Source organism: Medicago sativa, chromosome 3 (assembly GCF_051527215.1).
Source record: "Medicago sativa cultivar Bolivia chromosome 3, Bolivia_mono, whole genome shotgun sequence".
NCBI classification, from domain to species: Eukaryota; Viridiplantae; Streptophyta; class Magnoliopsida; order Fabales; family Fabaceae; genus Medicago; species Medicago sativa.
This window is the reverse complement of record NC_140751.1, coordinates 56848778-56862013: the sequence shown is the minus strand read 5'-3', so window position 1 is coordinate 56862013 and position 13236 is coordinate 56848778. Positions and strand designations below refer to the sequence as shown.

At 32.0% G+C, this 13236-nt stretch overlaps 1 long non-coding RNA gene across 1 annotated transcript; it reads left to right on the top strand.

The window, feature by feature from the left end:
* Positions 1-4706, top strand: LOC146938585 (uncharacterized). Its single transcript, XR_015031351.1, has 4 exons — positions 1-338; positions 617-703; positions 835-932; positions 4362-4706. It is a non-coding gene; the product is annotated as an uncharacterized LOC146938585 (long non-coding RNA).
* Positions 4707-13236: the final 8530 nt, after the last annotated feature.

The window sequence follows — 13236 nt, the reverse complement described above, 5'->3', positions numbered from 1 at the left end:
ACTAAACCAACTCAAATAGGTTTATCAACATATATACTATAAGAGCATGTCCTTACTTGCAGCAAGTGTGCAAGCACTTTGCATTGTCTATATTCTTACCAGCATGCCCTTTTGTTCCATAGATCTTTTGATGTGATGTCACTAGTTATATATGTTTAGCCAACCTACTAAATAATTTGCTTCATTCTCTATACTTTATTTGTAGTTGTATTGTCTAATTTTCTTATTATTTATTTTGCTTTTCCTAATTCCCTCCAATATGGAAGCTGCTAAGAGGAGATGGGAGAGGAAGCAAAAAATTATTCGCAAGCGTCAAAAAATTGCAGTCCGAACTGAATGTATGATTCTATTTTGTTTATGGATTTATATGTTGGTTACCTTAACTTTTCCAGCCTCTGAGAATTGAGTACAATTCTTATCTATGAAGAACAAACGTTCATCGGATTAGGCGTGTTTCGTCATAGGATACAAGGACAGCGACACAACACCGATACATATGATTACACTGAATTATGTGATTTTTTTTTAAATTATTTACGTTGTCGCTACTGTTCCGTGTCTGTACCTGTTTTCATAGATTCTTATATATTTCGTTTTTTATGAGTTTGTGTTGTAGACTTAACCATTCAGCCGAAAATCGAACCGTCATCGGAATTTCCTTTATCTGCAATAAGAAAAGCACTTCGAAGAAATAATATGTTGGGTGAGCATTCTCAATATCATGATGTTAGGGTTGCCAACTTTTGTTTATGTATGGATAAGATTTTTAGTGTTATTTTGCTCGCAATCTATATGTATTTAGTTGTTCATGATGTTTTATGTTTGGTTTCTCAGAACAGATTTATGTTAAAAAGGATGATGCTGCACATGTAAATTTCTAGTATCATCTATACCAGCCATTGTGATAAACTTACAAACACTGCAACAATAAGGTACATACAATATCATTTACCAGCATGTAATCTCATCCTTTGGCTAATAAGAACATGTTAATCAGTGACTTTTTTTTTACCAGTTTGCGCTATACATTTCATTGTTTGTGTTGAGTTATAAGATAAGAAGTAAGAACCATCAATAGTTACATAGCGTGCACTTTGGAATTGCTATTAGTATTGTCAAAAGCAGTAAAATTTGATGAACTGAATTTATGAAGGATTGAAACGAATGATGTTATTGCATTGCTTTGGTGCAAAATACAATTCTATTTTATAATAATTGTGTTACAAGATCTTACAATGCTTTAGTCTATGTGGTACTGATGATGCAGAACGGAAGCAAGGATTAGCAAGCGCCAAACCTAAAAGATAAATAGACAAGTTCTAAACGACAAACCTGTCAAAAGGGGTTTTCGAAATCCACCAGAGTTGAGAAAAGTTCTCAATATTTTTATTTAATGAAAAATATTGTCTCTTAGGCTACGAAAGTTCAGTTTAAATACTAGGGAAGTAACAAACCCTAATGAGCCGAAAATAACAAACTTAAACAAAACAGAAAAATAATAAAGTTGCTGAAATAATGAAAATGCAATTTTGGGCCTTCGGATGAATTTGAATGGCAAAACGATAAGTTATGCTCGTGAGCGAATTCCCTTTCCAAAAAGGTATAGTTCGAGTCAATCTGACACCGGATACTAAATCTGCACTATTCTCATTGAGCTTTCTTGCGTGTCACTTCATCTTCAATACATGCAACCAGTTTGTCTACATAAAAAAAAAAGTCTATGTGGTACTACTCTAACAGAAAAATCATTAGTTCTCTTTACGAAAATGACCACAATTCATTGCAAGGCAGAAACATGAACACACCCAAAACTTGAATCCGAAAAGAACATGAACTCAAGTTTCTAGAATCATATGTACAACAATAAGAAACGTAATCAACATGCAAATTATCAGCTGCAACTATTGTGTTTGATGCAGATTACATGAACATTATTCTTGAATTAGATTTTAGGGTGGTCTTTAATCTAATCATGTCGGATGTCCAACCTCATCATCCTTATGCTACATTGATTAGTCAAATTGTCCAACTGCATCATCGAGATTGGATTGTAAATTTTCATCATACCCTCTGTCAAGGCAACAAGTGTACAGATTGACTTCCTAAACATGATGCTTCTTCTTCAGATGCTCTAAAGTCTTGGATTTTTCGCACTCCTCAACAGGATCACTTACTTTTGAATGATGCTCTTGGAGTTGCTCGCCTAATATTGTAGTTTTAGTTTTGTCATTTTTTCTTGATAAAAAAACATGAATAACCAATAAATTGTCAAAAGAGAACATAATATGCGATCAACATTATATCAATTTTTTTATGAAATCCACTGCCACTATATATGGAGCAGTTTTAAAGAGCTTTTTCAAAAAAAGTATTCTCCTCCATTGGTCTAAATCTCTTACTTTTTGTTGAAATATCCCAAAGAATATGCCATTGGACCGACCCACTTAAAACAAAATCAAATTAATCTTTTTGACAAAATTCATTTCTTGGTTATTATGTTGAAAAACTACAGGCTTATAAGAACAAATACAAGGGGCAAGATTGAACTACAACCAACCAAACAAGATGAAGCTATCATTAGCTTATGCATTATTCATTTGTATATTTCCAAACACAGTTCGCTTTAGAAACAAGACATGACAATTTGACAAAGACAAGACAATGATGCTCTCTAGGAGGATAGCTTAATCCAAAATTAGTTTGTGTAGACACTTTATCTTATTGTTACTAGTGCAACATTCATGAAAAACATTCTTTAAAATAAAATTCAAGATTCTTTTCTAAAAAATATATAATTCAAGATTCAAGAGTAAGAGATAGCAACCATCAAACAAAATCAAATATAGAATATTTTCCTTGCTTGATATTTATAGAGAATTATTCTAAAGCATGAGGTTCGATGATTTTTTTTTTTTATTAAGGGATGAGGTTCCATGATATCAACATAAAAAATACGTCGTACAATAAACAATTATTAAGATGAATTTTAAACCAGACAAGGATAAATCGTACATGTATTTTCAGTCAACTGTAAAGTGCAAAATATTTTTCTATTACAACGGTTAGAAATGATTACGGCAGAGAATTCCAAAATGAATATTTTCAAACAAATTGTAAGATTTTGACATTTTTCAAGATTTGTTTTCTCCTTGAAGGCTTGAATGCCCGAACAAAATAGTGTTGTCGAAAAGAAAAATAAGGTCTCTTCAAGAGATTGTCAGAACCATGAAACAAACTTTGTTTTGCACTTTTGGGCAGAAGAAGGGAATTTTTTATTTTTTTTGACAGAAAGCAAGAAGGGAATACTACATTGTTATCATCAAAATTTCAGAGTCATTGCTCAAAATCCATTTTAGTTCAACAGTATACTATGCAATCTTTAGAACGCGCAAAATACCCTAAAAGTATACATTTATTATGCTTATGATCATACTTTTTCAAGTTGATAAAAAGAAAATATATTGATGGATTTTTTTTCTTTTTCCTTTCCACAATTCATATAATAGGTTAGTATATGTTATATTTTAAATATAGCATGTACTCCCTCCGGTCACATTTATAAGCAAAAAACTACTTTGTAATTTCATTGAATACCTAATGTATTTGTTCAATAATATACACTAAATATTGTTCAAATAATATTAACTAAATACATTAGGTATTCAATGAACCTAAAAAGTAGTGTTTTGCTTATAAATGTGACCGGAGGGAGTATAAAATAACAATTGAATATGTTAATATGTGTTCAAGTATGCAGAACCATAAAATTAAATTGTGACTCGCAAAGTCAAGTTTTAGTTCTGAAATATCAAGACTCTAGAAGCATAAGAAAGCATCTGAAGCAAAAGAGAAGCTTATAAAACTTGGAACAAGATCTAAAGAAAGGTCAACCAGAAAAGTCCACATCCTAATCAGAAGAGGCTTTTCTCTCAGAAGCATCTAAGGGAATGAAGACTCTGAAGGAAGAAGCATCTAAAGGTGACGTCAGAAGCTGAAGACTCGGATTTAGTTTATCATCTTAAGAAGGAATGTCACTATCAAACTCAGAGTAGTACAATTTATCGTTTTCTGACCACGTGAAAAAACAAACTAAGAAATCCAAGGACAAAGAGAACTTAATGGATCGTTCTATTATAAATCAAGGAATTTTGAATGACTACTCAACAAAATTATCAATTTGATGCAACATCTCAACCTCTATGATCAAGCTTCCAATGATTACTTTGATTCGTGATAAGTCATAGATTAGTATATTTTAATGCTTTATTTAGTTTAGTTTTAAATAAGATTTGATTTGATTTTATTGCATTTTATTTCCTTTTAGAATATTTTACTTTAAATTGCTTTTTATTTTATTTTAGGAACGAATATATGGTGGAAGGTGTCTTGGAGCAAAAGAAAGAGGACTGGAGCAAATACAGTGCGAAAATACGAAGATACGGAACAAAAATATGTTCCCACCAAGTCAGAAGCTTGGCACGGCCAGTGCCAACATGTGGCACGGCCGTGCCACCTCCAGAAGCCTCTTTTGCTGCTTTTTCTTCGGGCCCAAGTTACCATGTTGCAGCTTTACTGTTTTACCCTTTTAGTTGCTTAGTTTCTAAGTCGATTGTAAAGCTATAAATAGAGTAGCTCTCCACCATAAACATTCACCTTTACTTTGAATATTCTAAGTATTATTTCAATAAAGTCTTTATTTCCTTTTACTTTCTTTTCTTGCAATTTACTTTTATCGCATTCTCTCTTCTTCCCCCATGTCTACGATGAACATGAGTGAGTAGACTTCTTTGTCTTGGGATCGTTGGATAAGTCTAATGACGTAATCCGGATCAAGCCAAGCCTTAAACCCTAATTATTTGTTACCTTAATTCCTAATCTAAATTCACCGTTTTAACATGAATTAATTATTTATCAAACTGTGGAAGCGAACGCGGAGGGTTTGATAATGGATAATTCATCATCACAGATATCAATTCATAAAGCGAACACGGAGCTTTGATATCCGAACAAGTGAATTTAGACAAGGTTTGCGAAACATGAGAATAGTCTAGCAAACCTTGGGACACATAAAGTTTCGATCTTCAAGGGTCACAAAGGCAATCACCCATGAGAATAGATGTGGTTGTTGGAGGGATACACTCACTGACTTCGAGAGGAGCTGTGATATGCTAAAGAGAAACTTGTCCTTAGTAATTAAGATTAACGTATAATTATAAGTTTAAGGCTTGTTTGTGAAAAGATTCGTTATTATGATGAACCAATGATCCCGAGGCTTTTTAATATTATTGTTATTTACTTTCAAAAACTGCACTCTCTAACTTCTTATTTCTTTCTCCTCTAATCATTTTCTAAAAGTTAATTAGATTGACCAACTCCCTAGCGGAACGATAACTCTACTTACTACTATTACTTCGATAGGCCGTGCACTTGCGGTTTGGCCCTATCAATTCGCTCACACTTCTTCAACAATGGCTCTTTCATTCTCTCTTATATAAGGACATGAGCAGTTGAAGAAATATAAAGACTTCTATGATTTTACAAAAGCCCTTACTCTGTCAAATTATAAAGCCCACAAACACTAAGAGAAATTTTTACAAACTTTCAATCTTAGAATTTCTTAAGTATTCTGAAGTCACTTGCACTTTAACTTTCTTACACCTCTGATTGTATATCAAGTGTAAGCACAATCTTATTTATCTGTTAAACTCTGATTGTAGAAGTCTCTTACTTGTGTGTTTGAGCAAATTGTAATCTAGTGAGATTATAGTGAAAAAAACCCTTGGATGTGCAATGAGATTGGACTAACCTCGGTTTGCAAGGGAAACCCGGATAATTGCTTGTCTCGACTCTCTCTCTCGCCCCCCCCCCCCCTCTCTCTCTCTCTCTCTCTCTCTCTCTATATATATATATATATATATATATATATATATATATATGTTTAATTTGATTTCGCTGCATAACTCTATTTTTGATAAACACTTTGAAAAGTTTTTGAAAAGACAACACAATTCCACCACCCTTTTTGTGTTTTTTTCACCTTCATATACAACAAAGAAACATTAATAGTTGAAGAATCAATACATGTCAAGTTTGATTATAAGAAACCTAACATGAGGGGGTACTTGCAAAAACTCAAACGCTCAAGTAGTAAGTAGTAAGAGAGTATAGAATGAGTGGTTTTCTAGATAAATAATGTCCTTTGTGAAGGATGATTTATGGTCCTTTTTTTTACACAATCGTCTATCTTAACTGCTTGAGGCATCTATTGAGAAGTTGTTACGATCATCGAATTTGTAACCGTCAAACATTTTCAGACATTGATGGTCGAAATCATTACAAATTATGGGGAATCCTAAACTTTTGACCATCGAGGAGCAAAACAAAAGAGTCCTTTGATGAAGATCCGTGTGTGTTATTTTTTGGCCTTCCTAAAATTGGGCTTATGTTTGGTAGAGAGTTTATTGAGCCAAAGAAATGTTTGGCCCTTTTCAGAATGATTTATGCTCTTCCCCCAACATATTTCGCTCCCACCGAGCTGGAAATACTATGATGCCCCTGCGTTAGTTAAGTCACGCTGCGTGACTTAACTAACGCACCTTTTAATTTATGCGTGACTTAAGTAGCGCGGCGTGAGTTAACTTATGCAGCGTTACTTAAGTCATTTAACAGCAACACAACAACTCAAACCTTAATTTTTCCAACTTCTCAAAATACAAATTTTTCCCCTCCAAGTGCGATTTTCACCATTCTTGCACCATTCAAAGCCAATTTCTCCCACAATATCAAGTAAGTGATGATTATCCTACTTGATTGTATTTTTTTGGTTGAAATTTTCGAATTTTTGAAGAAATTTAGCATTTTTAGGTTTATATAAATTTTGCTTGCATGTTAGTTTTTATGATTGTTAGTGATGAATTAACTTATGAATTATTGTTTAGATGTTGTTTAGAGTAAAATATGGTAGTTTAGGGGTTAGAAATTGTTAGATTACTTAGCAGTTTGAAAATTGCACTCTATGTGTTTGGTAAAATATCTCAATGATATTTTTTTTGTTTTTTTGGATTGTGAGTTAACTCACGCAACGTTTTAGTCATGCGCATCTTAAGTTTCGCAGCGCTAGTTAACTAACGCATAGTTTTACACTTGCGTTAGTTAACTAACACAAGGGCATTTTAGGCATGGCTGCAGGGCGCGAGTGTTTTGTGCAGGGGGAAGAGAAAAATTCTTTCAGGATTGAGCTTCTGCTCGTTGTAGGACCGTCGAACATAATCTTTTGGACAATTCAGAACAAATATTAAGAAAATACAGTGCAAGTTTTGTAACTAATACATAAAAATACGTAACATTTTTATCTTCGATTCATTAAATAAAAACATTGTTATTGTTTGTCAATATTGGTCAAATAATTTTCTTTTATACTTCGAAGTTGTCCGGATTACGTAATCCAGACATTATTTCGGTTTTTTCCGGATTACATAATCCGGAGGACATGTTTGTAATTTTTGTAGGGCGCGTGAGTATGACATAGGGTGGAAAAAGTAATAGTCTAGTTATTTATATGCAGTATATATTAAAAAAATATTGGGCCCTCAAATTTTGGAAGCCCAGCTTTGTATAGCTATTTGCACCCCCTAAGGGCCGACCCTGTACATAGTTGTCGGTAACTAATATGCAGGGGCGGAGGCACATACAACATAGTGGGAGCACATGCCTGCACTATGTTTTGTGAAATTAATTAGCACTACATATCTATGTGTTGAAATTTTACCAAGCAGCCCACACTAATCTATCATCCAATTAAAATGTTAGAAACTTCTCTATTCCACTCACATAGAACACATGACACACACTTCAAAATTTCAATAATACATTTGTTTTTGTCTCACATCCATAATAAAATTCATTAAAGAAAACGCAAACACTACGTATAATACAAACCTCTCTCACTTTTAGTTTCCTACATTGTTGATCTTTTAAAGGTTAAATCCCCTATTGTAAATTGTAATTTGATATTTTCAATCTTATAGATTTGTAATTTATTTATTAATGTAATGAGACGGAACATATATTATTAGTTTGTTGACCTTAAATTTGTGTTAATGGTGAAACTTAAGTTACTCAGTTCGTCTGACATGCCTGAAAACCAGACTCTATTCTGTGTGTTGTTTCACATTGCTGTTGTTTCGCTTCTATTCAGTGTGTTGCACACCCTTTATATGTGAAGTGTCATAAACTGCAATTACATTTTCTTGCTAGTTCTTTACTTTAGTGTGATGTATATTTATGTTTTCAATAAAAAAATTATATATATATATATATATATATATATATATAGGGTTTTGCTAGAAGACACCTTTTATGAAAGTGTCTTTTAGCAAAGTTATAACTAAAAGTGGAAATCACACCTTGAGGTGTTGCTTGCTAAAAGACACCTTCATGGGTGGCTTCTAGCAAAACCCATATATATATATATATATATATATATATATATATATATATATATATATATATATATATATATATATATATTGGTGGCCCCACTATACAAAATTTCTGGCTCCGCCACACTGCTAATATGTATCCATTTTTTTCATCCTCTAATGAGATCCTTAATAGGTTGAGGTCTTTGTTAAGTAAAAAAGCTCCTCATTAAAGATGTTCTAAATTCATATGTTTGGCTAACTAGGTAGCCTCACTTGATTTGGAGCGAGGTTAAAAGTGAGACGAGGTGGGTTGTTCTTTTCACCACCCTTTTGTTCTTTTGACCACCCTTTCATGCACAAAATTAAATAAATTAATTGTCTCTTCCAAATATAAAAATGCTTAGATGAAATTTTGATCCTCATATTTAATTTAATTGAAATTTTAATCTCTATTTTTCTAAAACCATCATTTTTGTCCTCCTATTATACATTTTTTGAGATTGTTTTGTTCTCCATCTGTTCTGATAATTTGTTATAGTGTCACATCATTCAAAAAGTGCATTTAAGCATATAAAATAGCACCAAATATGTATGTATATAAAAATGGCAAATAAAAATATGAAGAAAAAACGGTACTGTGAAAATGGATAAGGGATGACATATTGTATGACGCTTAGTAATAACAATAATAAAGAGTACCACCTTTTTTGTCAAAAGAAAAAAAAAGAGTAATAGAATAAATGTAAAATGAAAGAAAGAATAAAAAATAGCCGCCGTTCGTATTCAATTATTCTGCTTTGCCAAAAATAATTATTTGATTCTTTTGACTTTGAGTGTAATGCATTACGTCACATACAGATTCCAAGTCACACTCAACTCAAGTTGCCAACAACGGATTCTCTTCTTTCATTTTACCCTTGTTATTTTCTTTTGCAAAATGCTAACTAATGAATCATTTGAGGTAATTGTTAAGGAATCAAATATACTAAAATTATTTTAGAAATTGTATAGTCAACATTTATTTTATTCTTTTAAAGAAGTTAAAATGGAATATATTACTGAAAGTATGGAAAAATAAGTACAAGAAGTGCCCAAAAACCAGCTGAAAGAGTATCAATTTACATCGGAATAACAAGGTAACATAACAAAAAATGGAGCGAAGTGTCAAGACCCCCTAATACAGATAAATTCCCAAACAAGGTAAGGAATTCAACTACCAAAAATGACAAGAGTAAACAAAGCTAGGGCGATTCGCTTTCAGCCACTATAATGATTGAACCTTAACTTTGTCTAGTAATTGATCAAGTGATGCCTCCTTTTGGTGAAAGACCCGAGCGTTTCTTTCAATCCAAATCACCCACACACAAGATAGCCATATAAGGTTAAAAGCTGAGCGAATACTTTTAGAAAACCTACCTAAGGTGCCAAATGGATTTAAATGGTCTGACACATGTTCTGGATACACTATGTGGAAACGAAGCCAATTAGAGATACCGTACCTCCGTTATGCTGCAACCACTTGTGCAAAGCTGACCATTTGGTTGAAGGACTTGTCTTTTAATTAAATTATCTGTTGTTGGTAATCGGTTCCGAAGCAAACGTCAAACAAAGAGGCTGACTTTGAGGGGCACCTCTTTGTTCCAAATTTTGGTTACATGAGCAAGGTCAAATTATTGTTGACTGTTGACAGTAAATGGTTATAAGCACTTGTTAGAGTATATTTGTTTGTTCCACCTGTCAGAAATATGGGGCTGCAAAATAATATTAGTTAAAACATCACAACACTCCCGCACTTTCTCCTCCTTCCAAGCTAATAAACGGCGCCTCCACTTCCAAGCCTCACCATCCTCCCCCATCCAAGCGAATACATTTCAACCACCGTTGCCATTTTATTAATAGCAAGATCAAAAAGGCGAACCATGCCATCAATCCAAGGATCCCACCAGAACAAAGTTTGGACACATCACCTACCTCCCGCCCAATATTATCATCGAACCAACGGCCACTCACTCTATTTTTAGAGTTAGAATCCTCTCCATTTATAAAAAATAATTAATACACACAAAATATATATTGTAGATTCTATTAACAAGTGAGCCATTTTTAAGACATGTTAAGTTAAAATTTATTTGAGTTGGTTCGATAACATTGACTTGAAATATTAAAATATACTCTTTTCAATGTCTTAGGTTTAATCATCTAAATGTCAATTTCAATGGACTAAATTCATACAAAACTATAATTAATTTTAAATGAGACTTTATAAATAGACGGTGGAATCTAACAACTCACATTTGTTGATCATATGCCAAATTTTTGTTTAAAAACAAAAATGCTAAATCAACAAAAATGGACGTTTATTTTTTTAGTATCAAAATGATATCCAACCCCTTTTCAGCCTATTTCCTCTGGTATCCTTATTTTCCCTTTTCACCTAAGAATTCTATTCTACTCCCTTTTTCCTCATGTCGGTCAACTTGCGTGTAACATTGACACTAACTATTTTGTTGCAAATCTTTGTGTGAGTGTTCCAAAACAGTTATAAAAAAGCTAAACTAATAAGAAATAAAAAATAGATGAATCATATATGTTCACCGTCTTACAGACTTATCAAGAAATAATTGCAAGACGAAGCAATTTCTCTCGAATATAAAAATTCATATAGATATCTTTAAATTAAGTAGACCTCATTTGAATTTGATAGATTATACAAATTTTAATCAATAAAAAATGTATTAAAAAACGTGTATTGTTAGTATTATTCATAATTACAATAAAAGGATGACTTATGATGAAACGTAACTTAACAATAAAAAAATGTGTTAAAAAAATATTACCATTATTTTAGGCCTTGTTTAGGTGATTTATTGTGTATGTTTTAAAAAATTTAAAAACCAAACTCAGTCTCTGTTATGATTTTTAAAAATTTCAAAAAGCAAAATCAATTTGAATAATAAAAAATATTCATCGTAAACATATCTTAACTAAACAATTCATACTATTTAGATTTGTAAAATAATTAAAATATTATAAATATATAATGTCATTATTTAATAATAATTTTAATAATAGTGGTTGAAAGAGGTAGTTTATAGTGGTCGGCGAGTAGTCGGTGGTGGTCAGATTGACTATCAAAGGTTGATGGAGTGGTGATCGAGGTGGTCAATGTGGTCGGTAGGGTTGAATTGGTGGTTGACAGTGGTCGAAGTGGTGACCGTGATGGTTAGATTGGTAGTCAATGGTGGTCAGATTAGTGATCAAAGGTGGTGGTTGGTGGTGGTGAGAGTGATAGTCGGTGGTCAGATTGGTTGAAGGAGGTGGATATATTGGTGGTCACGGTGGTTAGATTGGTGGTTGTCGAAGTGGTGATCGGTGGTCGTCAAAGTGGTGGTCAGAATAATGGTGGTTCGAGTAGTTGTCAGCTACCAATAGTGATGATGTGCTAGAGTTTTTTTTTTTTTTTTTTTTTTTATGAATGAAGAGAGTAAAGAAGACATCAAGAAGAAGCTAGGTATATCAACTAGGTTGACACCCCGTAGTTGCTCCTATACTCTACCACCTGCTATGAAATTTTATTAAAAAAGAGAAAATTATAATAACATGACCACGACTAGCCAATTTATGGGCACAAGCATTGAAGCCTCTACTATTCCAACAACAGACTTTAGCGTTAAAATATAAAACCTATTTTTTGGTTTTGTGGTTTAGTGAAAAACAATTTTGAAATCAAGCAAAAGAAAAATCAATTCAACCCCATTTTAATCAAACATGTATTGTTTTGAAATTGGCTTTTAAGACAAAAAGCTCATAACCACCTTGAACGGACCATTTGTTTTAAAATAAAACATATGATAATGAAAATGCTAATTAGTGTCTTCGGACCCTTTACAAGGATCTAAAATGGAAATTTCTTAATGAAAATTTGTGTATTTAATGCATTGAAAATTGATGTACTTGATTTTTTTTTTTTTAAGAAATGATTTCTTAATTTAGAATTTTTTTCCTTCTTAGAAGAAATATTATATTGATTTTATCTTCTTAATTTAGCAAGACCCATAAGATAAATATTAAAAATTATTAAGTAATACCAAATTGATTTTTTTCTTCTTAGAAGGAATTGATTTTATTGATTTTTTTTACGTATTTTATTGAATTCTATTTCAAACCAATAATTTTTTTACAATCAAACAAATGTTCTTAAAAAGTTATATTTTTCTTAAGATATATTTTTCTTAAGAAAAAAAAATGTAGTTTTTTATCATTTAAATATTGATATATTGTTGCATAAGTTTAAATATGTAATTTCTCACTTATTAAGATGTGTGAGTTTGATGGCAATGCTTACAATTTGATTGTTAATTGTTAAAATGGTTCCAAAAGTATCATCACATCCGATTTGTTTTATGAACCATTGTTTCGAATTTTATTTTCTAAATTAATTGAATTTTTTAGTACAAATAAAACCAAAAGACAAACACAATCTAGTTTTTACACCAGTTGCGATGTAAACTACTAAGAGGTTCTTCAATTGTTGTTTGTTTGCTGTGTCTGGTCTCTTTAATTGACTGGTAAAAACATTATGTATGCAGGAGTTGATGCTCGAACCTCTAATTATCCACTTATTTGCATTAACCATAAAATTTTAGCCACTAGTTACTTAGAAAAAAAGAAAAAAAATATTCCCAAAGTATCCCTTACCCTAGTTGTTTTATGAACCATTATTTCAAAGTATATTCTCATAATAATAATTGAAGTTTAGCTAAAAACAAAAACAAAGAAACAAACACAATCTAGTTTTTTTTTACACACCATA